Here is a 23,968-nt window from a genome sequence, read left to right on the forward strand (position 1 = left end):
CACCCCTCCGCCTTTTTTCAAGAGAAAAGAGACCCAGCCTGTTCATCCTTTCCTGATATGTATACCCTCGCATTTCTGGTATCATCCTTGTAAATCTTCTCTGCACCCTCTCCAGTGCCTCTATATCCTTTTTATAATATGGTGACCAGAACTGTACGCAGTACTCCAAGTGTGGTCTAACCAAGGTTCGATACAGGTTTAGCATAACTTCCCTACTTTTCAATTCTATCCCTCTAGAAATAAACCCTAGTGCTTGGTTTGCTTTTTTTATGGTCTTGCTAACCTGTGTCGCAACTTTTAATCGATTTGTGTATTTGTACTCCCAGATCCCTTTGTTCCTCGACCCCACCTAGACTCGCACCCTCCAAGTTATAAGTGACCTCCCTATTCTTCCTACCAAAATGTAATACCTCACATTTATCTGTGTTGAACTTCATTTGCCAATTATATGTCCATTCTGCAAGTTTATTAATGTCCTCCTGTAATTTGTTGCAGTCCTCCTCAGTATTGACTATCTCCCCAATTTGGTGTCATCTGCAAATTTAGAAATAATGTTTTTGATTCCAAAGTCTAAATCATTAATGTAAATTGTGAACAGCAGTGGTCCCAGCACTGATCCTTGTGGAACACCACTACCCACCTTCTGCCACTGTGAATAGCTACCCTTTACTCCCACTCTCTGCTTTCTGTCCTGAAGCCAGCCAGCAATCTATTCTGCTACTTGTCCCCTGACTCCACATTCTCTGACCTTGTTCATCAGTCGATTATGTGGGAACGCTGCACTGTCGGAGGGGCAGTACTGAGGGAGCGCCACACTGTCGGAGGGGCAGTACTGAGGGAGCACTGCACTGTCGGAGGGGGGTGGGCAGTGGTGCGGGGGGTGGTGGGGGGTATCGGTGCGGGGGGCTGGTGGGGTAACGGTGCGGGGGTTGGTGGGGTTATCTGTGTGGGGGTGTATCAGTGCGGGGAGGGTGGTGGGGGGTATCGGTGCGGGGGTTGGTGGGGGGTATCGGTGCGGGGGGTGATGGGGGGTATCGGTGCGGGGGTATCGGTGCGGGGGGTGGTGGGGGTATCGGTGCGGGGGGGTATCGGTGCGGGGGGTGATGGGGGGTATCAGTGCGGGGTATCGGTGCGGGGGGTGGTGGGGGTATCGGTGCGGGGGGGTATCGGTGCGGGGGGTGATGGGGGGTATCGGTGCGGGGTATCGGTGCGGGGGGTGATGGGGGGTATCGGTGCGGGGGATCTGTGCGGGGGGGTGGGGGGTATCGGTGCGGGGGGTGGTGGGGGTATCGGTGCGGGGGGGGGGTGGGGGGTATCGGTGCGGGGGGAAGCAGCAGAGGCGCCTCTCGATCAGTCGGAGGCCACGGCCCCCGCTCTCTGACAGCTGCAACATCAATCGGGTAAATTAATTACTGCTCAACAAACCTGTCGGGAAAGCTGTAGTTTCCGAGCACTGAGCAACAGGCCGAGCGCTGGGCACGCTGCCCGCTTACAGTAAGTGGCAAACAGCGGGCTTAACCCTTTCACTTCTGATTAACCGATAGCAGCTCCGAAACACAGCTCTGAATGGCGCTTCCCCTCAGAGTCCCAACATCACGGCTCCCAGTCTCAGCATGGAGACATCACACTCAACCCGATTAACCATCCCCTCAAATTACTCCCACACCTGTACCCACCAATACTGTACCCCAGTGTTATACAGCGACAGACCTATACCCACCAGTACTGTACCCCAGGGTTATACAGTGACAGACCTGTACCCACCAGTACTGTACCCCAGTGTTATATAGCGACAGACCTGTACCCACCAGTACTGTACCCCAGTGTTATACAGTGACAGACCTGTACCCACCAGTACTGTACCCCAGTGTTATATAGCGACAGACCTGTACCCACCAGTACTGTACCCCAGTGTTATATAGCGACAGACCTGTACCCACCAGTACTGTACCCCAGTGTTATATAGCGACAGACCTGTACCCACCAGTACTGTACCCCAGTGTTATACAGCGACAGACCTGTACCCACCAGTACTGTACCCCAGTGTTATACAGTGACAGACCCGTACCCACCAGTACTGTACCCCAGTATTATACAGTGACAGACCTGTACCCACCAGTACTGTACCCCAGTGTTATACAGTGACAGACCTGTACCCACCAGCACTGTACCCCAGTGTTATACAGTGATAGACCTGTACCCACCAGTACTGTACCCCAGTGTTATATAGTGACAGACCTGTACCCACCAGTACTGTACCCCAGTGTTATACAGTGACAGACCTGTACCCACCAGCACTGTACCCCAGTGTTATACAGTGATAGACCTGTACCCACCAGTACTGTACCCCAGTGTTATACAGCGACAGACCTGTACCCACCAGTACTGTACCCCAGTGTTATACAGTGACAGACCTGTACCCACCAGCACTGTACCCCAGTGTTATACAGTGATAGACCTGTACCCACCAGTACTGTACCCCAGTGTTATACAGTGACAGACCTGTACCCACCAGTACTGTACCCCAGTGTTATACAGCGACAGACCTGTACCCACCAGTACTGTATCCCAGTGTTATACAGTGACAGACCTGTACCCACCAGTACTGTACCCCAGTGTTATACAGTGACAGACCTGTACCCACCAGTACTGTACCCCAGTGTTATATAGTGACAGACCTGTACCCACCAGAAATGTACCCCAGTGTTATACAGTTTGGAAGGAGACAATCTATAAATGTACTGCAGTGTGTTCTTCCACAGTTGAACTCTGAATATTTCACACATCCGCCATTACCCTTTGCTGCAAGAAAGCGCCACACTGGCCCATTGATCCCAAGAACAGCCCAGTAGCCCCAACATGTTCCCCCAGCTCCTGTAGAGCGATTGGTTCACACGGTTGACTGCTTCGAACAGCGGAGAGTTGCCGGAAGCTGTAAAGGAGATTAAACCCCATTCTGTAAAAAATTGGGGGGGAAATCCCACAAATTAAAATATAATTTTGCAAACAGTCCAGTCTCTCGCGACACTCTATCTAGAACGGGAAACACGGGGATCAGAGAAACTGTCAACTGGCCAAACGCACTCCGTTGATTGAAGCTCGACTGTCAGACAATTCAATTTACTCTTGCGATCAGTGAATGATCCCATGCTCACCGAGTCTAACGCGGGTCATGTCACACATTAACCGGGCGCGCAGGCGAAGGCCAGTCAGACTGCACAGGCCTGTCTCTGACACCAACAAGTGTGCAACTAATTGGCCTCAATCAATGGTGTTAATTGCAAACATTCACGCAGAAAATATTAATCAGCGTTTCAGTTCTGGGAACTGCAGGTAAAGGACCTGAAGCTCGGTGGGCTGGTGAGAAGGCACAGACACCACCATCTCCACCATCGCACTAACTCCTTGCTTAATCATACTGCACATTATATACAACAGGGAAAGAAAGACAGACTCGCATTTCTATCGCGTCTTTTCACCACCTCAGGACATCCCAAACCACTTCACATAGAATGAAGTGCTTTTTTGAAGTGTAGTCACTGTTGTAATGTAGGAAAGGCGACAGCCAATTTGCGCACAGCAAGCTCCCACAAACATCAATGTGATAATGACCAGATAATCTGTTTTTGTGATGTTGATTGAGGGATAAATATTGGCCCCAGGACACCGGGGAGAACTCCCCCACCCTTCTTCAAATATGGCCATAGAATTTCCCAGTGAGAGTCAGTGTCTGTGGAACCTGTACCCCAGTGAGAGTCAGTGCCTGTGGAACCCGTACCCCAGTGAGAGTCAGTGTCTGTGGAACCCGTACCCCAGTGACAGTCAGTGTCTGTGGAACCCGTACCCCAGTGAGAGTCAGTGCGTGTGGAACCCGTACCCCAGTGAGAGACAGTGCCCGGGGAACCCATACCCCAGTGAGAGTCAGTGTGTGTGGAACCGGTACCCCAGTGAGAGTCAGTGTCTGTGGAACCCGTACCCCAGTGAGAGTCAGTGTCTGTGGAACCCGTACCCCAGTGAGAGTCAGTATCTGTGGAACCCGTACCCCAGTGAGAGTCAGTGTGTGTGGAACCCGTACCCCAGTGAGAGACAGTGCCCGGGGAACCCGTACCCTAGTGAGAGTCAGTGCCTGTGGAACCCATACCCCAGTGAGAGTCAGTGTGTGTGGAACCCGTACCCCAGTGAGAGTCAGTGTGTGTGAAACCCGTACCCCAGTGAGAGTCAGTGTGTGTGAAACCCGTACCCCAGTGAGAGTGAGTGTCTGTGGAACTCATACCCCAGTGAGAGTCAGTGCCTGTGGAAGCCGTACCCCAGTGAGATTCAGTGCCCGTGAAACCGTACCCCAGTGAGTCAGTGCCCGTGGAACCCATACCCCAGAGAGAGTCAGTGTCTGTGGAACCCGTACCCCAGTGAGAGTCAGTGTGTGGGGAAACCGTACCCCAGTGAGAGTCAGTGCCTGTGGAACCCATACCCCAGAGAGAGTCAGTGTGTGTGGAACCCGTACCGCAGTGAGAGTCAGTGTGTGTGGAACCCGTACCCCAGTGAGAGTCAGTGTCTGTGGAACCGGTACCCCAGTGAGAGGCAGTGTGTGTGGAACCCGTACTCCAGTGAGAGTCAGTGTCTGTGGAACCCGTACCCCAGTGAGAGTCAGTGTGTGTGGAACCTGTACCCCAGTGAGAGTCAGTGTCTGTGAAACCCGTACTCCAGTGAGAGCCAGTGTCTGTGGAACCCGTACCCCAGTGAGAGTCAGTGTCTGTGGAACCCGTACTCCAGTGAGAGTCAGTGTCTGTGGAACCCGTACCCCAGTGACAGTCAGTGTGTGTGGAACCCGTACCCCAGTGAGAGTCAGTGCGTGTGGAACCCGTACCCCAGTGAGAGCAAGTCACATTGAGTTTAAGCAGACTTTGGTAAGTACAGAAAAAGTCTTTTAAGTGCATTTACTGAATTTTAGTGAGTAAAAAAGTGAATTATTTGAAGTAAGTTTAATTTTTTGTAGAGTAAATTAAGCTGTTAGGGAGTTTAAACCGGAAGTGGAATCCGGGTATAAAAAGGGGCGGGCTTAGTGCGTTAGTGCTGAGTGTGGTCGCATTGAGTGTAAGTAGAGTTTGGCAAGTGTGACAGTTCGGGCAAGTGCGAGGTGAGGGGGTGCTTTTTGCTCTGTTTTGCTTCCCTCTCTCAGGCTAATCCAACACTGCGGACGTGGAGCAGCGAGACAATTCAACCGGACAGGTCCCCCAGACAGCATTCACGAGGGAGGTTGGTGATCAGCTGGTTGGTAGGTCCTCTTCCTTCTCTTCTATACCTTTAAGTTGGTAAGTCCTATTAAATAGTGGTGTAATATTATCATCTATATCGGGGCAGAGGGTCTTCATAACTAATAATAAGAAATTTAATTAATTACACAGATATGGGTGAGCAGGTGATGTGTCACTGTTGCAAAATGTGGGAGCTGGTGGACCCCATTGAGGCTCACGGTGATTACATTTGCGATAAGTGTTTGCTGCTAGAGGAACTCAAGGTCCATGTTAAAGAGCTTGAGACTGAGCTTCAGACACTGCGACACATCAGGGAGGGGGAGAAGTTCCTGGACTCTATGTTTCAGGAGGTGGTCACACCTATGAAATTAATTAATGCAGATGTAGTCCGTGGTCAGGGACAGGACGGTGTGACTACGAGTGAGGAAGGTACAGGGATCCAGGATGTAGTGTTGAAGGAGCCGCAGCCCTTGCTCTTGTCAAGCAGGATCGAGGTTCTTACTCCCTGTGAGGGCAGGAGCGGGGACTGCAGGGAGGATGAGCAACCTGGCCACAGCACCATGGTACAGGGGGCCATTCAAGTGGAGGGAGTAAAAAGAAATGTTGTAGTGGTAGGGGATAGTATCTGTGGTGTATGTGCCTTTAAGAGCCCCTGTGTACTGTAATGCCGGTAGTGGCCACTCGGGCTATATAAGCCTGTATAGTGTCTTGTATCTTTTAGTTCACCTCCAGACTTTGTTCAGTAAACACCTGTTAAACCAGCTCCTGCATTCCGTGTCTCCATTAACACACAGATACAACAGTGGCGATGAATTGGAAACGGACTTACCTGCAATTCGGCAGCACCTCAAGGAGATCGATTCCTCAGACGAAGGTCGAAGAAAAAAAAAAGAAAAAAACTCTGGTTTCACCAGCTAGCTGGGCTGGTGGCAGGTACTGCAATAATCCTTCCTGGGCGGCGGGCTGGGGCTCGATCGGCTGGCTCTGCAGCGGGGCCGAGCAGCGAAGGCGGAGGCAAACAGAGACGGAGGGTGGAGCACTCGGGAGACGGCCAGCGCTGCAAAGCAGGTCGGCGTTCGGACCAAGCAGAGGAAGGGAAAAGTCCCAGAGAGTCCGGCGGGAACGAGTCTCCAACTATTAAAAATATCTCTATAAATAAAAACCGCGGAGAACAGCGTTGTCAGCAGCGGCAGCGGCGGGAAAGCGCGGGAGGCGCCATTTTTTCTTGGCAGGGAAGAAAGGAAAGCGCGGGAGGCGCCATTTTTTTTTCAGGATGCCTAAGACTGGCAATATTACTGCTTTCGATAGTGATGTAGAGGATTGGACCACATATGTGGAAAGAGTGGAGGTATATTGCACAGCGAATGAAATAGAGGATGATAAAAAGGCATCGGTACTTCCAAATCTAATGGGCGCAAGGACATACGGGCTGTTACGAAACTTAATCACTCCAGCCAAACCGATGGACAAGAATTTTAAAGAGATTGTTGATACCCTACAGGAGCACTTAAACCCAACACCGCTGCTGATAGCAGAACAATTCAAATTCTTCAGGAGGAATCAGCACAAGAATGAAAGTAACGCTGATTACCTCACCGAATTAAGAAAGCTGTCAAAGCACTGCCAATTCGGGGCAGGACTGGCAGATTTTCTTCGAGACAAATTCGTCTGCGGTCTCCTAAGTGAAGGAACACAGAAAAGGCTACTTTCTGAGAAAGATTTAACACTGGACAAGGCTTTCAGTGTGGCTGTATCATACGAAGCAGCAGCAAGAGGAGCTGCAGAGATACAGCAAAAGCCACAGGACTTCGGCACCCATGAAATGACACAGGGTTTCGAGAGATGTTATCGCTGCGGCAGATCCACCCATGACCAGAGGGACTGCTGGTTCAAGAACAAAGCATGCAGGCAATGCGGAAAGATGGGACACATTGCACGTGTATGCCGATCTGGAAACAAAAAAAAATCCACTGACAAAAAAAAAATCAATAAGGAAAAGTACAGAAAGGTACAAATGATGACGGACAGTAGCTCCGAAGACCAGAAGAGCGATAGCGACTCCGGAAACAAGAGACTAAGCTGTCTCAAATTACATAATGTAATTGCCAAAGAAGATTACCAGACCATTTGGGTTACCCTCACGATAGCGGGGTCCCCAGTTAAAATGGAGCTAGATACAGGATCAGCTCTGACAGTCATAGGTCGACAGGATTACGAGCGGCTATTTCCGCATATACCTTTGAAAGACACATCCATTATCTTGAAAACATATACGGGGCAGAAAGCATACCCCAGAGGGAAAATAAGGGTGCCTGTTGTATACAACGGCAAGGAAATACAGAAGTTGTATTTATACGTTCTGCAAGATGGTGTTCCACCGCTGTTGGGACGTGAATGGATCAGGAAGATACGTTTAGACTGGCACTCCATTCAGGCACTGACGGTGACCAGTAAGAATGAAAATGATGATGACGTCATACCTGAACGATTAAAAGACATCTTGGCCAACGCCAAAGAAGTGTTTCAACAGGAACTAGGAACCTTGAAAGGCGTCACCGCCTCAATAAAAGTGGAAGATGCGGCAATTCCCAAGTTTTTTAAGGCAAGGCTGGTGCCATACGCAATTCGTCCAGCAGTCGAGGCAGAGCTGGAGAAATTGGAAAAGGCAGGCGTGTTATCCAAGATAGATTGGAGCGAGTGGGCAACACCCATCGTCCCGGTCATGAAGAAAGTGTTGAATAATGATAAAGCTGAAGAACAGAGAAAAATTCGCATCTGTGGGGACTTCAAGGTGACTGTAAACCCGGTCCTTCACACGGTACAGTATCCTCTTCCGAGGATAGAAGATATTTTCACCTCACTATCCGGAGGGAAACGTTTCACCAAAATTGACTTGGCACAGGCATATCTACAGAGGTTGAGGAGGCCTCTAAAAAGTATCTCACGATAAACACACACAAAGGCCTGTACCAGTACAATCGACTGGTTTTCGGAGTAGCATCAGCTCCAGCTATCTGGCAAAGAGCTATGGAGCAAGTCCTGCTAGGGATTCCGGGGACTCAATGCTACCTAGATGACATCCTTGTAACAGGAGAAAACGACAACGAGCACCGTGCCAATTTGGAGCAGGTGCTCACTAGGCTGAGAGAACAAATCGCCCCAAGTGCGAATTTTTCCAGAAACAAATATCATATTGTGGCCACATAATTAACGAAGAAGGGTTGCATAAGTCACCTGAAAAAATTGAAGCGGTCATAAAAGCCCCAGCACCTGAAAATGTCTCACAATTAAGGTCGTTCCTTGGATTGATAAATTACTATCATAAATTTTTACCGAACTTGTCAACTGTTCTGCACCCTCTTAACGAACTGCTACAAACGGGAGTAAATTGGAAATGGAGCGAAGACTGTAAACGTGCCTTCCATAAATGCAAAGGCTTGATCACGTCCAAGGAAATTTTGGCTCATTACAACCCATCACTGCCAATCAGACTGGCGTGCGATGCATCCCCTTACGGCGTAGGAGCGGTATTATCGTATAGATTCCCTGATGGCTCGGAGCGGCCGATAGCTTTTGCGTCACGCTCATTGAACTCAGCTGAGCGTAACTATGCCCAGATCGACAGGGAAGCACTCAGCCTGGTATGGGGAGTGAAGAAATTCAACCATTACCTACACGGACAAAAATTTACCTTGTTGACTGACCACCAACCCCTCGTCTCCATATTCAACCCTAAAAAGGGCGTTCCCATTATGACAGTGCAAAGGCTACAGAGGTGGTCCCTTTTCCTAGGGGCGCACCAATGACATAGAATACAAAGGATCAAAACAGCATGGAAATGCTGACGGTTTATCGCGTCTACCGTTGCCAACGGTAGAAGAGGCACCTACAGTGGACCCAGTGGAGATGTTCCACTCAACCATAGTGGAATGTCTACCAGTAACAAATTCTACCATTGAAAAGGAAACGAGAAATGACCCGACTCTCTCACGAGTCTACGATTTAACGGTGAAGGGATGGCCAGCACATGGCGAACCACTGTTGCCAGCATTCTCGCAAAGAAGAGAACAGCTGTCAGTGTGCCGAGGAACCTTGATGTGTGGATCCAGAGTGGTGATTCCACCCAAACTCCAGGATAAAGTGCTAAAGGAGCTTCACGAGGGGCATCTGGGTGGAGTGAAAATGAAGAACCTAACCAGAGCGTTTGTGTGGTGGCCAGGTATCGATGGAGACATCAAAGAAATGACCAAGGGCTGTCTAGGATGCCAGAAGGTCCAAAACGCCCCACCACAAGCCCCTCTACATCCATGGGAGTGGCCCTCATCTCCATGGCAAAGGGTACACATCGACTTTGCTGGTCTATTTATGGACTCAATGTTCTTAATCGCGGTTGATGCACACTCCAAGTGGCCGGAGGTAATAAAGATGTCCTCCACCACCACGGAAAAAACCATCACAGTATTAAGGACCATATTTGCCAGGAATGGGCTGCCTGAACAGATCTTTTCCGATAATGGACCGCAATTTGTGTCCGAAGAATTCAGGAAGTTCTTAAAAAACAATGGGGTTAAGCACTACACGTCCACCCCATACCATCCTGCCACCAATGGATTGGCTGAAAGGTTTGTCCAGACCTTCAAGAAGGCCATAAAGGCCATGGGTAATGAAGACATAAATCTACAGCATAAGGTAGATAACTTCTTGTTTGCATACAGGAATGCAACACGTGGTTACAAACCAAACTCCCGCCATGATGTTTTTCAATAGAAGACTAAGATGCCGGCTGGATTTGATCAAGCCAAACATCAGAAGGGACGTAGAGAACCGGCAATTTCAAGGCATGAATGAAAGCCCAACTAGAACCTTCCAGATAGGTCAACAAGTTTTGGCCCGGGACTACCGTACCGAGAAATGGCAGCCTGGAACTATTTGCACACGACTAGGACCGCTGATGTATACCGTGGACATTGGAGAAAGCATAATAAGGCGCCATGCTGACCAGATCATAGAGTCATCCGAAAAGGGACAACCTACACCACAACTCTATACGCCTAATGATGAAGCAGAGATACCCATAGTATCTACCACCGATCCGGTGATACTGGAACCAGATGAACCCGACACTGGCATTCAAGCCGAATCGACCTTGCCAAAAGGTGTATGTGCCTTTAAGAGCCCCTGTGTACTGTAATGCCGGTAGTGGCCACTCGGGCTATATAAGCCTGTATAGTGTCTTGTATCTTTTAGTTCACCTCCAGACTTTGTTCAGTAAACACCTGTTAAACCAGCTCCTGCATTCCGTGTCTCCATTAACACATGGATACAACAGTATCATTAGGGGGATAGAAAGGGTTCTCTGCAGTCAAGAGCGGGAGTCCCGAAGGCTGTGTTGCCTGCTTGGTGCCAGGGTTAAGGACATCTCTTCTGGGCTGGAAAGAAACTTGGAGTGGGAGGGGGAGGATCCAGTTGTCGTGGTCCATGTTGGTACAAACGACGTAGATAGGACAAGGAAGAAGGTTCTGTTAAAGGAGTATGAGCAGCTAGGGGTCAAATTAAAAAACAGAACCTCAAGGGTAATAATCTCTGGATTATTACCTGAGCCACGAGCGAATTTGGCTAGGATAAATAAAATTAAAGAGTTAAATGCGTGGCTCAAAGACTGGTGTGGGAGAAATGGGTTTTGCTTCTTGGGACACTGGCACCAGTACTGGGACCAGTACTGGGACAGGAGGGAGCTGTTCCGTTGGGACGGACTCCACTTGGCCAGTGCTGGGACTAGAGTCCTGGCGAATCATATAACTAGGGCTGTGGAGAGGGCTTTAAACTAATTAGTGGGGGGTAGGTTTCTAGAGAGCAAATAACAGAAATGACAACGGAGAAGGTCATAGACTTAGGTAGCAGTGGGGAAATTAAAAAACAGAACGTGTCAGGAAGGGACAGAAGGTATGGAGTAAAAGGTAAAGTAGTAAAAGGGGAAAAAACAGGAACTAAGTGTCACAAAACATATTTGAAAGTTCTTTATCTGAATGCACGTAGCATTCGTAACAAAATGAATGAGTTAACGGCACAAATAACTACATATGGTATGATCTTGTGGCCATTACAGAAACATGGCTGCAGGGTGACCATGACTGGGAATTAAACATACCAGGTTATTTAACAATCAGGAAGGCCAGGCAGGAAGGGAGGGGAGGTGGGGTGGCTATGTTAATAAAGGAAGGAATCACTATAATACAGAGAAATGATATTGGGTCAAAGGAGCAGGATAGTGAAACAGTTTGGGTGGAGATAAGGAATAATAAGGGGAAAAAAACACTAGTGGGCGTAGTCTATAGGCCTCCGAACAGTTGCAACTCTGTTGGACGGAGTATTAATCAGGAAATAGTTGAGGCTTGTAATAAGGGAACAGCTATAATTATGGGGGATTTTAACTATCATATTAACTGGACAAATCAAATTGGGCAGAGCAGCCTTGAGGATGAGTTCATTGAGTGTATTAGGGATGGGTTTCTTGAGCAGTATGTAACTGAACTGACCAGGGAGCAAGCAACCTTAGACTTGGTCCTGTGTAATGAGACAGGATTAATTAAAAATGTCCTAGTAAAGGATCCCCTTGGAATGAGTGACCATAACATGGTTGAATTCCATATTCAAGTAGAGGGTGAGAAGGTTGGATCTCAAACAAGCGTGCTGAGCTTGAATAAAGGAGACTATGAAGGTATGAGAGCAGAATTGATTAGAGTGGACTGGGAAAATAGATTAAAGGGTAAGACGGTACATGATCAGTGGTGTACATTTAAGGAGTTATTTTACAACTTCCAAAAAATATATATTCCACTGAGGAAAAAAGGGTGTAAAAGAAAAGATAGCCATCCGTGGCTAAGTAAAGTAATTAAGGATAGTATTCGACTAAAAACAAGGGCATATAAGGTAGCCAAATCTAATGGGAGGATAGAAGATTGGGAAGTCTTTAAAAGACAGCAAAAAATAACTAAAAGATTGATTAAGAAAGAGAAGATAGATTATGAAAGTAAATTAGCAAAAAATATAAAAACAGATAGCAAAAGTTTCTATAGTTATATAAAAAGAAAAAGGGTGGCTAAAGTAAATGTTGGTCCCTTAGAGGATGAGACCGGGAAATTAATGGTGGGAAACATGGAGATGGCAAAAACACTGAAAAAATATTTTGTATCAGTGTTTACGGTAGAGGACACTAATAATATCCCAACACTGGACAAACAGGGGGCTCTAGGGGGAGAGGAGCTAAATACGATTAAAATCACTAAGGAAGTGGTACTTTGTAAAATAATGGGACTCAAGCCGGATAAGTCCCCTGGACCTGATGGCTTACATCTTAGGGTCTTGAGGGAAGTGGCGGTAGGGATTGTGGATGCATTGGTAATAATTTTCCAAAAGTCCCTGGACTCAGCAAAGGTCCCGGCAGATTGGAAAACTGCTAATGTAACACCCTTATTTAAAAAGGGTAGTAGGCAGAAGGCTGGAAACTATAGACCTGTTAGCCTAACATCTGTGGTTGGTAAAATGTTAGAGTCCATTATTGAGGAGACAGTAACGGGACATTTGGATAAACATAATTTAATAGGACAAACTCAGCATGGTTTCATGAAGGGGAAGTCATGTTTGACAAATTTGCTTGAGTTCTTTGAGGAAGTAACATACAGGGTGGATAAAGGAGAACCAGTGGATGTAGTGTATTTAGACTTCCAAAAGGCATTTGACAAGGTGCCACACAAAAGATTATTGCTCAAGATAAAAAATCACGGGATTGGGGGTAATATTCTGGCGTGGGTGGAGGATTGGCTCTCTAACAGAAAGCAGAGAGTTGGGATAAATGGTTCGTTCTCAGACTGGCAATCAGTAACTAGTGGTGTTCCGCAGGGGTCAGTGCTGGGTCCCCAACTCTTTACAATCTATATTAACGATTTGGAGGAGGGGACCGAGTGTAACATATCAAAGTTTGCAGATGATACAAAGATGGGAGGGAAAGTAGTGAGTGAGGAGGACATAAAAAACCTGCAAAGTGACATAGGCAGGCTAAGTAAGTGGGCAGAGATTTGGCAGATGGAATACAATACTGGAAAGTGTGAGGTTATGCACTTTGGCAGGAAAAATCATAGAGCAAGTTATTATCTTAATGGCAAGAAACTGGAAAGTACTGTAGTGCAAAGGGATCTGGGGGTCCTGGTGCACGAAACTCAAAAAGTTAGTATGCAGGTGCAGCAAGTGATCAAGAAGGCCAATGAAATGTTGGCTTTTATTGCTAGGGGGATAGAATATAAAAACAGGGAGGTATTGCTGCAGTTATACAAGGTATTGGTGAGACCGCACCTGGAATACTGCATACAGTTTTGGTGTCCATACCGAAGAAAAGACATACTTGCTCTCGAGTCAGTACAAAGAAGGTTCACTCGGTTAATCCCGGGGATGAGGGGGTGGTCATATGAGGAGAGGTTGAGTAGATTGGGACTCTACTCATTGGAGTTTAGAAGAATGAGAGGCGATCTTATTGAAACATATAAGATTGTGAAGGGGCTTGATCGGGTGGATGCGGTGAGGATGTTCCCAATGATGGGTGAAACTAGAACTAGGGGGCATAATCTTAGAATAAGGGGCTGCTCTTTCAAAACTGAGATGAGGAGAAACTTCTTCACTCAGAGGGTGGTAGGTTTGTGGAATTTGCTGCCCCAGAAAGCTGTGGAAGCTACATCATTAAATAAATTTAAAACAGAAATAGATAGTTTCCTAGAAGTAAAGGGTTACGGGGAGCGGGCAGGAAATTGGACATGAGTCTAGGTTCGGAATGGTCATGGCCCTGTGGGTAGTGGAGCGGGCCCAGGGGCTGTGTACCCTGGTTCTGGTCCTACTTCTTGTGTTCTAATTCCGTGTTAGATTTCAGGAGATGGTTTTATTCCTGTTCCTGGCTGGGGTGGAGATCGCCTTTACAGAAGGTAAGTACTGTAGAAGATATAGGGACAGAGTGATCTCCTGGATGAGTTTCGATCGCCTAGATGGGTCGGAGAGGAATTTCCCTGATTTTTTCTCCCAAATTGGCCATTGCGTTTTTTATCTGGTTTTTCGCCTCTCCCGGGAGATCACATGGGTTCGGGTGGGATGGAGAGTGATAGAAGATTTGAGGTTAGGATCAGATCAGCCATAATCTTATTGAATAGTGGAGCAGGCTCGAGGGGCTGATTGGCCTACTCCTGCTCCTATTTCTTATGTTCTTATGTTCTCAGTGTCTGTGGAACCTGTACCCCAGTGAGAGTCAGTGCCGGTGGAACCCGCACCCCAGTGAGAGTCAGTGTCTGTGGAACCCATACCCCAGTGAGAGTCAGTGTCTGTGGAAAAAGTACCCCAGCGAGCGTCAGTGTCCGTGGAACCCGTACCCCAGTGAGCGTCAGTGTCCGTGGAACCCGTACCCCAGTGAGAGTGAGTGTCTGTGCAACCCGTACCTCAGTGAGAGTCAGTGTGTTTGGAAATCGTACCCCAGTGAGAGTCAGTGCCCGTGGAACCCGTACCCCAGTGAGAGTCAGTGCCCGGGTAACCCGTACCCCAGTGAGAGTCAGTGTGTGTGGAACCCGTACCCCAGTGAGAGACAGTGCCCGGGGAACCCGTACACCAGTGAGAGTCAGTGGCTGTGGAACCCATACCCCAGTGAGAGTCAGTGTGTGTGGAACCCGTACCCCAGTTGGAACCCGTACCCCAGTGAGTGTCAGTGTCTGTGGAACCTGTACCCAATTGAGAGTCAGTGTCTGTGGAACCCGTACTCCAGTGAGAGTCAGTGTGTGTGGAACCCGTACTCCAGTGAGAGTCAGTGTGTGTGGAACCCGTACTCCAGTGAGAGTCAGTGTGTGTGGAACGTGTACCCCAGTGAGAGTCAGTGTGTGTGGAACCCGTACCCCAGTGAGAGTCAGAGTCTGTGGAACCCGTACCCCAGTGAGAGTCAGTGTCTGTGGAGCCGGTACCCCAGCGAGAGTCAGTGTGTGTGGAACGCATACCCCAGTGAGAGCCAGAGTCTGTGGAACCCGTACCCCAGTGAGAGTCAGTTTCTGTGGAACCCGTACCCCAGTGAGAGTCAGTGCCCGTGGAACCCGTACCCCAGTGAGAGTCAGTGTCTGTGGAACCGGTACCCCAGCGAGAGTCAGTGTGTGTGGAACCCATACCTCAGTGAGAGCCAGTGTCTGTGGAACCCGTACCCCAGTGAGAGTCTGTGTCTGTGGAACCCATACCGCAGTGAGAGTCAGTGTGTGTGGAACCCATACCCCAGTGAGGGACAGTGCCCGGGAAACCCATACCCCAGTGAGAGTCAGTGCCTGTGTAACCTGTACCCCAGTGAGAGTCAGTGTCTGTGGAACCCGTACCCCAGTGAGAGTCAGTGTCTGTGGAACCCGTACCCGAGCGAGAGTCAGTGACTGTGGAACCGGTACCCCAGTGAGAGTCAGTGTCAGTGGAACCCGTACCCCAGTGAGAGTCAGTGTCTGTGGAACCCATACCCCAGTGAGAGTTAGTGTGTGTTGAACCCGTACCCCAGTGAGAGTCAGTGTGTGTTGAACCCGTACCCCAGTGAGAGTCAGTGTGTGTTGAACCCGTACCCCAGTGAGAGTCAGTGTGTGTGGAACCCATACCCCAGTGAGAGTCAGTGTCTGTGGAACCCGTACCCCAGTGAGAGTCAGTGTGTGTGGAACCCGTACCCCAGTGAGAGTCAGTGTCTGTGGACCCGTACCCCAGTGAGAGTCAGTGTGTGTGGAACCCGTACCCCAGTGAGAGTCAGTGTCTGTGGAACCCGTACCCCAGTGAGAGTCAGTGTGTGTGGAACCCGTACCCCAGTGAGAGTCAGTGTCTGTGGAACCCGTACCCCAGTGAGAGTCAGTGTGTGTGGAACCCGTACCCCAGTGAGAGTCAGTGTCTGTGGAACCCGTACCCCAGTGAGAGTCAGTGTGTGTGGAACCCGTACCCCAGTGAGAGTCAGTGTCTGTGGAACCTGTACCCCAGTGAGAGTCAGTGTCTGTGGAACCTGTACCCCAGTGAGAGTCAGTGTGTGTGGAACCCGTACCCCAGTGAGAGTCAGTGTGTGTGGAACCCGTACCCCAGTGAGAGTCAGTGTCTGTGGAACCTGTACCCCAGTGAGAGTCAGTGTGTGTGGAACCCGTACCCCAGTGAGAGTCAGTGTCTGTGGAACCTGTACCCCAGTGAGAGTCAGTGTGTGTGGAACCCGTACCCCAGTGAGAGTCAGTGTGTGTGGAACCCGTACCCCAGTGAGAGTCAGTGTCTGTGGAACCTGTACCCCAGTGAGAGTCAGTGTGTGTGGAACCCGTACCCCAGTGAGAGTCAGTGTCTGTGGAACCTGTACCCCAGTGAGAGTCAGTGTGTGTGGAACCCGTACCCCAGTGAGAGTCAGTGTCTGTGGAACCTGTACCCCAGTGAGAGTCAGTGAGGAGGGAAGACATAAATAGTCTTTATTTGGATTTGCTGTAAAGTTTTTATTTAATTCTGCGGGACAGTTTGCTTTCTGGATGGGACTGCTCGTCCCTCAGAAATGTCAGGGGATGTGTCCCACAGCTGGTGTGTCGGGTCCGTGGATCCATTCTCTCTCCCCCCTTTCCTCCTATCTCTCTCTCCCTCTCTCTCCCTCTCCCTCTCTCTGCTGCTGTTTAACACAATTAATCACAGTGCACTGGGGAGCTGTGAACCGAGCCCTGCCATTGGCTGCTTTAACGCGGAGTCTCCTCCCCCGCCGCTCCCCGGGGACCGAGACTGAGAGGCAGCGGCCGCGGGGGATGGGCACGCTGCACTGCCACAGGCAGCCTCCGGGTCCTAGTGCCCGTCAAATGCCATAAAGCCTATTTACCAAACTCTTGGGAAATAAACATTCCACAGACACTGACTCTCACTGGGGTACAGATTCCAGACACTGACTCTCACTGGGGTACAGATTCCAGACACTGACTCTCACTGGGGTACAGATTCCAGACACTGACTCTCACTGGGGTACAGATTCCAGACACTGACTCTCACAGGGGTACAGATTCCAGACACTGACTCTCACAGGGGTACAGATTCCAGACACTGACTCTCACTGGGGTACGGGTCCCAAAGAAACTGACTCTCACTGGGGTACGGGTTCCACAGACACTGACTCTCACTGGGGTACAGGTTCCACAGACACTGACTCTCACTGGGGTACGGGTTCCACACACACTGACTCTCACTGGGGTACAGGTTCCACAGACACTGACTCTCACTGGGGTACGGGTTCCACACACACTGACTCTCACTGGGGTACAGATACCAGACACTGACTCTCACTGGGGTACGGGTTCCACACACACCGACTGTCACTGGGGTACGGGTTCCACACACACCGACTGTCACTGGGGTACGGGTTCCACACACACCGACTCTCACTGGGGTACAGGTTCCACAGACACTGACTCTCACTGGGGTACGGGTTCCACACACACTGACTCTCACTGGGGTACGGGTTCCACAGACACTGACTCTCACTGGGGTACGGGTTCCACACACACTGACTCTCACTGGGGTACGGGTTCCACACACACCGACTGTCACTGGGGTACGGGTTCCACACACACCGACTGTCACTGGGGTACGGGTTCCACACACACCGACTCTCACTGGGGTACAGGTTCCACAGACACTGACTCTCACTGGGGTACGGGTTCCACACACACTGACTCTCACTGGGGTACGGGTTCCAGACACTGACTCTCACTGGGGTACGGGTTCCAGACACTGACTCTCACTGGGGTACGGGGTCCACACACACTGACTCTCACTGGGGTACGGGTTCCACAGGCACTGACTCTCACTGGGGTACGGGTTCCACACACACTGACTCTCACTGGGGTACGGGTTCCACAGACACTGACTCTCACTGGGGTATGGGTTCCATCCTATCTCGACAGATGGTGGGGGGTGTTTGTAAATAATCAGACATCTAATTGTTTTTTTTACCCTTTCTTGAGGACAGTTTAGTCTAACAAGGAGACAGGAAACTTCTGGCCGGACCTGCAGGCACCCAGAGGCAGATTGACAAACTCCCTTCCAGTCTTCTTAATAAAGGCAGGACAAAATGGCTGCCTAGCAACGAACAAATGATTAAAAGGAGAAACATTAACTACAGTGAGCCTCCTCGAATGGCCTCATGTGTACAGGTCCTGCCTAGGCTAGCACTGAGTCACCGCCCCATGGCCCTGTTATAATGCTTCCACTTGTCGGGGAGACCAGGACTAGGGGCCATAAATATAAGACAGTCACTAATAAATCCAATAGGGAATTCAGGAGAAACGTCTTTACCCAGAGAGCGGTGAGAATATGGAACTCGCTGCCACAGGGAGTGGTTGAGGCGAATAGTATAGATACATTGAATGGGAAACATAGAAACATAGAAGATAGGAAGCTAGATAAACACATGAGGGAGAAAGGAATAGAAGGATATGCTGATGGAGTGAGATGAAAAGGGGTGGGGGGAGGATCGTGTGGAGCAGAAACACCGGCACGGACCAGTTGGGTCGACTGGCCTGTCTCCGTGTTGTATGTAAATCAAATGATCCCAGCCTTGGTAGCACTTTCATCTCCGATTCCAAAGGTCGCGGGTTTGAGCCCGACTCCAGAGACTTGAACACATAATCCAAGCTGACACTCTAAGGCTAGTGCTGAGGGAGTGCTGCAATGTCGGAGGTGCCGTCTTTCAGAGGAGACGTTAAATCGAGGCCCTATCTGTCCTCTCGGGTGGATGTAAAAGATCCCGCGGCACTATTTTGAAGAAGAGCTGGGGAGTTTTCCCCGGTGTCCTGGCCAATGTTGATCCCTCAACCAACATCATTAAAAAAACAGATTATCTGGTCATTATCACATTTCTGGTTTTGGGATCTTGCTCTGCACAAATTGGCTGTCGTGTGACCTACATTACAACAGTGACTACACTTCAAAAGTACTTTGTTCGCAGTAGAACGATCTGGGACGTCCTGAGGTCATGAAAGGTGCTATTTTAGTGATAAACCTTAGGCTCCCTTGTTTCCAAATGTTTCACCATTTATCCTCGGTAAACAATTAGTTTAACCTCGGTAGTGGGGAAGTTTTTAGAAACAATAATTAGGGACAAAATGACAGGAAAGAGAGAGTAGTAGTGAATGGTTGTTTTTCGGACTGGAGGAAGGTATACAGTGGTGTTCCCCAGGGGTCGGTTCTAGGACCACTGCTTTTCTTGATATATATTAATGACTTGTACAGGGCACAATTTCAAAATATGCGGATGACACAAAACTTGGAAGTATAGTGAACAGTGCGGAATGGGTGGACACGTGGCAGATGAAATTTAACACAGAAAAATGTGATACATTTTGGTAGAAAGAACGAGGACAGGCAATATAAACTAAAGGGTAGAATCCTAAAGGGGGTGCATGAACAGAGAGACCTGGGGGTATATGGGCACAAATCGTAGAAGGTGGCAGGGCAGGTTGAGAGAGCGGTTAAAAAAGCTTACGGGATCCTGGGCTTCATAAATAGAGGTACAGAGTACAAAAGCGTGGAAATTATGATGGACATTTATAAATCACTGGTTCGGCCTCAACTGGAGTATTGTGTCCAATTCTGGGCACCGCACTTTAGGAAGGATGTGAAGGCCTCAGAGAGGGTGCAGAAAAGATTTACGAGAATGGTTCCAGGGATGAGGGACATCAGTAACGTGGATAGACTGGAGATGCTGGGGTTGTTCTCCTTACAGTAGAGAAGATTGAGAGGCGATTTGATAGAGGTGTTCAAAATCATGAGGGGTCTGGACAGACTAGATAGAGAGAAACTGTTCCCATTGGCAGAAGGGTCGAGAACCAGAGGACACAGATTTAAGGTGATTGGCAAAAGAACCAAAGGCGACTGGAGGAAAAACATTTTTACGCAGCGAGTGGTTATGATCTGGAATGCACTGCCTGAAAGGGTGGTGGAGGCAGATTCAATCACGGCTTTCAAAAGGGAGTTGGATAAGTACCTGAAGGAAAAAAATTTGCAGGGCTCCGGGGAAAGGGCGGGGGTGTGGGACTGGCTGAAGTGCTCTTGCAGAGAGCCGGCACGGGCTCGACGGGCTGAATGGCCTCCTTCTGTGCTGTAACCATTCTATGATTCCCTTTCAAAACCTTTCCTAATTTCAAAACCCTCGATTATATTCCCTCACTTCTGCTTCAGTGAAATTTCTCAAGCCTTTCTTTGCTAACTGCACCCTCTCCATGGCTCAAAGATCCTTCCGAACTGTGCGCACTACTCCAAGCTATCGCAGCCTAACTAGAAACACAGGAATAGGAGGAGGCCATTCAGCCCCTTGAGGCTGTCCCGCCATTCAATCAGATCATGGCTGATCTGTATCTTAACTCCATCTCCCTGCTTTGGTTCCGTAACTGTTAATACCCTCGCCCAACAAAAATCGATCAATCTCAGTTTTGAAATTTGCAATTGACCCCCAGCCTCGACAGCTTTTTGGGGGTGAGAGTTCCAGATTTCCACTACCCTTTGTGTGAAGAAGTGCTTTCTGACATCACCCATGAATGGCCTAACTAATTCACCATTGCTCGTTGCACTGTCTGAGTCACGACCTGGGTTCCTGTGAGGATGAGGCACACAGATCGGAAAAGCTGCTGTCATCATCTCCGCTCATTGAATAATGGTCAGTCACATGAGATACCATCAAACCAACAGGAGTTTTGAAAGAGTTGGCTACAGAGACAGTGGATGCATTGGTTGTCATTTTCCAAAATTCCGTCGATTCTAGAACGGTTCCCACAGATTGGAAGGTAGCAAATGTAACCCCACAATTTAAGAAAGGAGGGAGAGAGAAAACGGGGAACTACAGACCAGTTAGCCTGACATGATTAGTAGGGAAAATGCTAGAATCTATTATTAAGGACGTGGTAACAGGGCACTTAGAAAATAATAATAGGATTGGGCAGAGTCAACATGGATTTATGAAAGGAAAATCGTGTTTGACTAATCTGATAGATAAGGAGAAGAATAGATAAGGGGGAACCAGTGGATGTGGTGTATTTGGATTTTCAGAAGGCATTCGATAAGGTGCCACACAAGAGGTTATTAAACAAAATTAGGGCTCATGGGATTGGGGGTAATCTACTAGCATGGATTGAGGATTGGTTAATGGACAGAAAACAGAGAGTAGGAATAAACGGGTCATTTTCGGGTTGGCAGGTTGTAACTACTGGGGTACCGCAAGGATCAGTGCTTGGGCCTCAGCTATTCACAATCTACATCAATGATTAGGATGAGGGGATCAAATGTAATATATCCAAGTTTGCTGATGATCCAGAGCTCGGTGGGAATGTAAGTTGTGAGGAGGATGCAAGGAGGCTTCAAGGGGATATAGACAGGCTAAGTGAGTGGGCAAGAACATGGCAAATGGAATATAATGTGGAGAAATGTGAAGTTATCTACTTTGGTAGGAAAAATAGAAAAGCAGAGTATTTTTTAAATGGAGAGAGATTGGGAAATGTTGGTGTTCAGAGGGACCTGGGTGTCCTTGTACACGAATCATTGAAAGTTAACATGCAGGTACAGCAAGCAATTAGGAAAGCAAATGGTATGTTGGCCTTTATTACAAGAGGATTTGAGTATAAGAGTAAAGACGTCTTACTGCAATTATATAGGGCCCTGGTGAGACCACACCTGGAGTATTGTGGACAGTTTTGGTTTCCTTACCTAAGGAAGGATATACTTGCCATAGAGGGAGTGCAACGAAGGTTCACCAGACTGGTTCCTGGGATGGGGGGATTGTCCTATGAGGAGAGATTGAGTAGACTAGGCCTATATTCTCTAGAGTTTAGAAGAATGGGGGGGTGATCTCATTGAAACATACAAAATTCTTACAGGGCTTGACAAGGTAGATGCAGGGAGGATGTTTCCCCCTGGCTGGGGAGTCTAGAACCAGGGGTCACAGTCTCAGAATAAGGGGTCGGCCATTTAGGGCTGAGATGAGGAGAAATATCTTCACTCAGAGGTTGGTGAATCTTTGGAATTCTCTACCCCAGAGGGCTGTGGAGGCTCAGTCGTTGAGTATATTCAAGACAGAGATCGATAGATTTTTGGATATTAAGGGAATCAAGGGATATGGGGATAGTGCAGGAAAGTGGAGATGGGGTAGAAGATCAGCCATGATCTTATTGAATGGCAGAGCAGGCTCGAGGAGGCGAATGGCCGACTCCTGCTCCTAATTCTTATGTAGTCAGCACCGCGAGGAGAGGAGGAGAAAGGTGGAAAAACACATGCGGCTGGAAAGAATAGAATATCTGTAATCTATTAAAAATCCTCAAACTGTGCACAATTCCCGTCAACGTTTTCCATTATAATTTCCAATGCCAACAGTTCTAATGTAAACTTGTCATGCTGTAATTACACCAATCCCCGGGAGTGGCAGCGCCCCTACTGGCAGGAGGTGTAATTACAGCGTGATGAGTTTACATTAGAAATGTTGACATAGGAATTTATAATGGAAATGTAAAAATAAGGACAGAATGTGTTACTTTAAAATGGGACATGTGCTGGTTCAATTATCCACCACACTAACCCTGCTTCACCTGAAAACTACACTCAGTTTTCAATCCCTGCATGAAAAGCTATCAGAGATCGATTAGTTTTTAATATTTATAAAAATCTGATTGAGGCACACAACTTGCCCAAATGACGCAGGGATGGCCATGGATTAATCAGCCATCGTTGCATCAGTGCAGCTGGAGCCACTTTTTGCACCACACATCTTTGCCACTAGAGGCTGCTAACACTCTCTATAAACATACCGCACTCTTTCGGGGCTCCTGCCCTACAACCTATTGCAAGGGGAGAAGCACAGGGTGTCTGAAAGAGAGAGAGAGAGAGAGAGGCGGACAAAGATGGATGGAGGGAGGTAGGAAAAGGGAGAGAGAAAACCCCCCAGAAAAAACAGACTGACAGAGAGAAGCAGAGAGAGAGAGAGAGAGAGGGGGAGGGAGGGAGGGGGAGAGAGAGAGACAGTGAGAGAGAAAGAGAAATAAAACAGAAAAGACAGACTGACAAAGAGAAGCAGAGAGAGGGAGGGAGGGAGGGAGAGAGAGAGAGGGGGAGGGAGGGAGAGAGAGAGAGGGAGGGAGGGGGGGGGAGAGAGAGAGGGAGGGAGGGGGGGGAGAGAGAGAGGGAGGGAGGGGGGGGGGAGAGAGAGAGGGAGGGAGGGGGGGGGAGAGAGAGAGGGAGGGAGGGAGGGGGGGGGAGAGAGAGAGGGAGGGAGGGGGGGAGAGAGAGGGGGAGGGAGAGAGCGAGACAGTGAGAGAGAGAGACAGGGAGAGAGAGAGACGGGAGAAGCAGAGAGAGAAAGACAGAAAAGAGAGAAACAGACAAAGAGACAGAGAAACAGACAGACAGACAGATAAACAGAATGAAAGAGAGGGAGATACATGGACAGCGACAGAGAGAGAGACACACAAAAGCAGAGAGACACAGGGAAGGAGAGAGGCAGAGAAGAGAGAAACAGACAAAGAGAGACAGAGAAAGAGGCAGAGACTCGGAGAAAGAGAGAGTAAGTGAGTGCGAGAGAATGAGAGTCAGTTTGAAAGGGAGAAGTGTGAGCAGATGGGTTGAGGGGCAGTGTGCACACGTCTTTAAATGAGCACTCAGGACAAAGATCAACATCTGCACGGAATCTAAGG

General features: G+C 48.7%; 1 protein-coding gene across 1 annotated transcript in view; it reads right to left on the reverse strand.

The window, feature by feature from the left end:
* The window catches only part of ssbp4 (single stranded DNA binding protein 4), a 206,874-nt gene that overhangs the window by 75,335 nt on the left and 107,571 nt on the right, over positions 1-23,968 (reverse strand). The gene's annotated exons all lie outside the window — the stretch shown is intronic.

The sequence above is a fragment of the Somniosus microcephalus genome, chromosome 13 (assembly GCF_052327205.1).
Source record: "Somniosus microcephalus isolate GS21.2 chromosome 13, FLI_Smic_1.0, whole genome shotgun sequence".
In the NCBI taxonomy this organism is placed as follows: domain Eukaryota; kingdom Metazoa; phylum Chordata; class Chondrichthyes; order Squaliformes; family Somniosidae; genus Somniosus; species Somniosus microcephalus.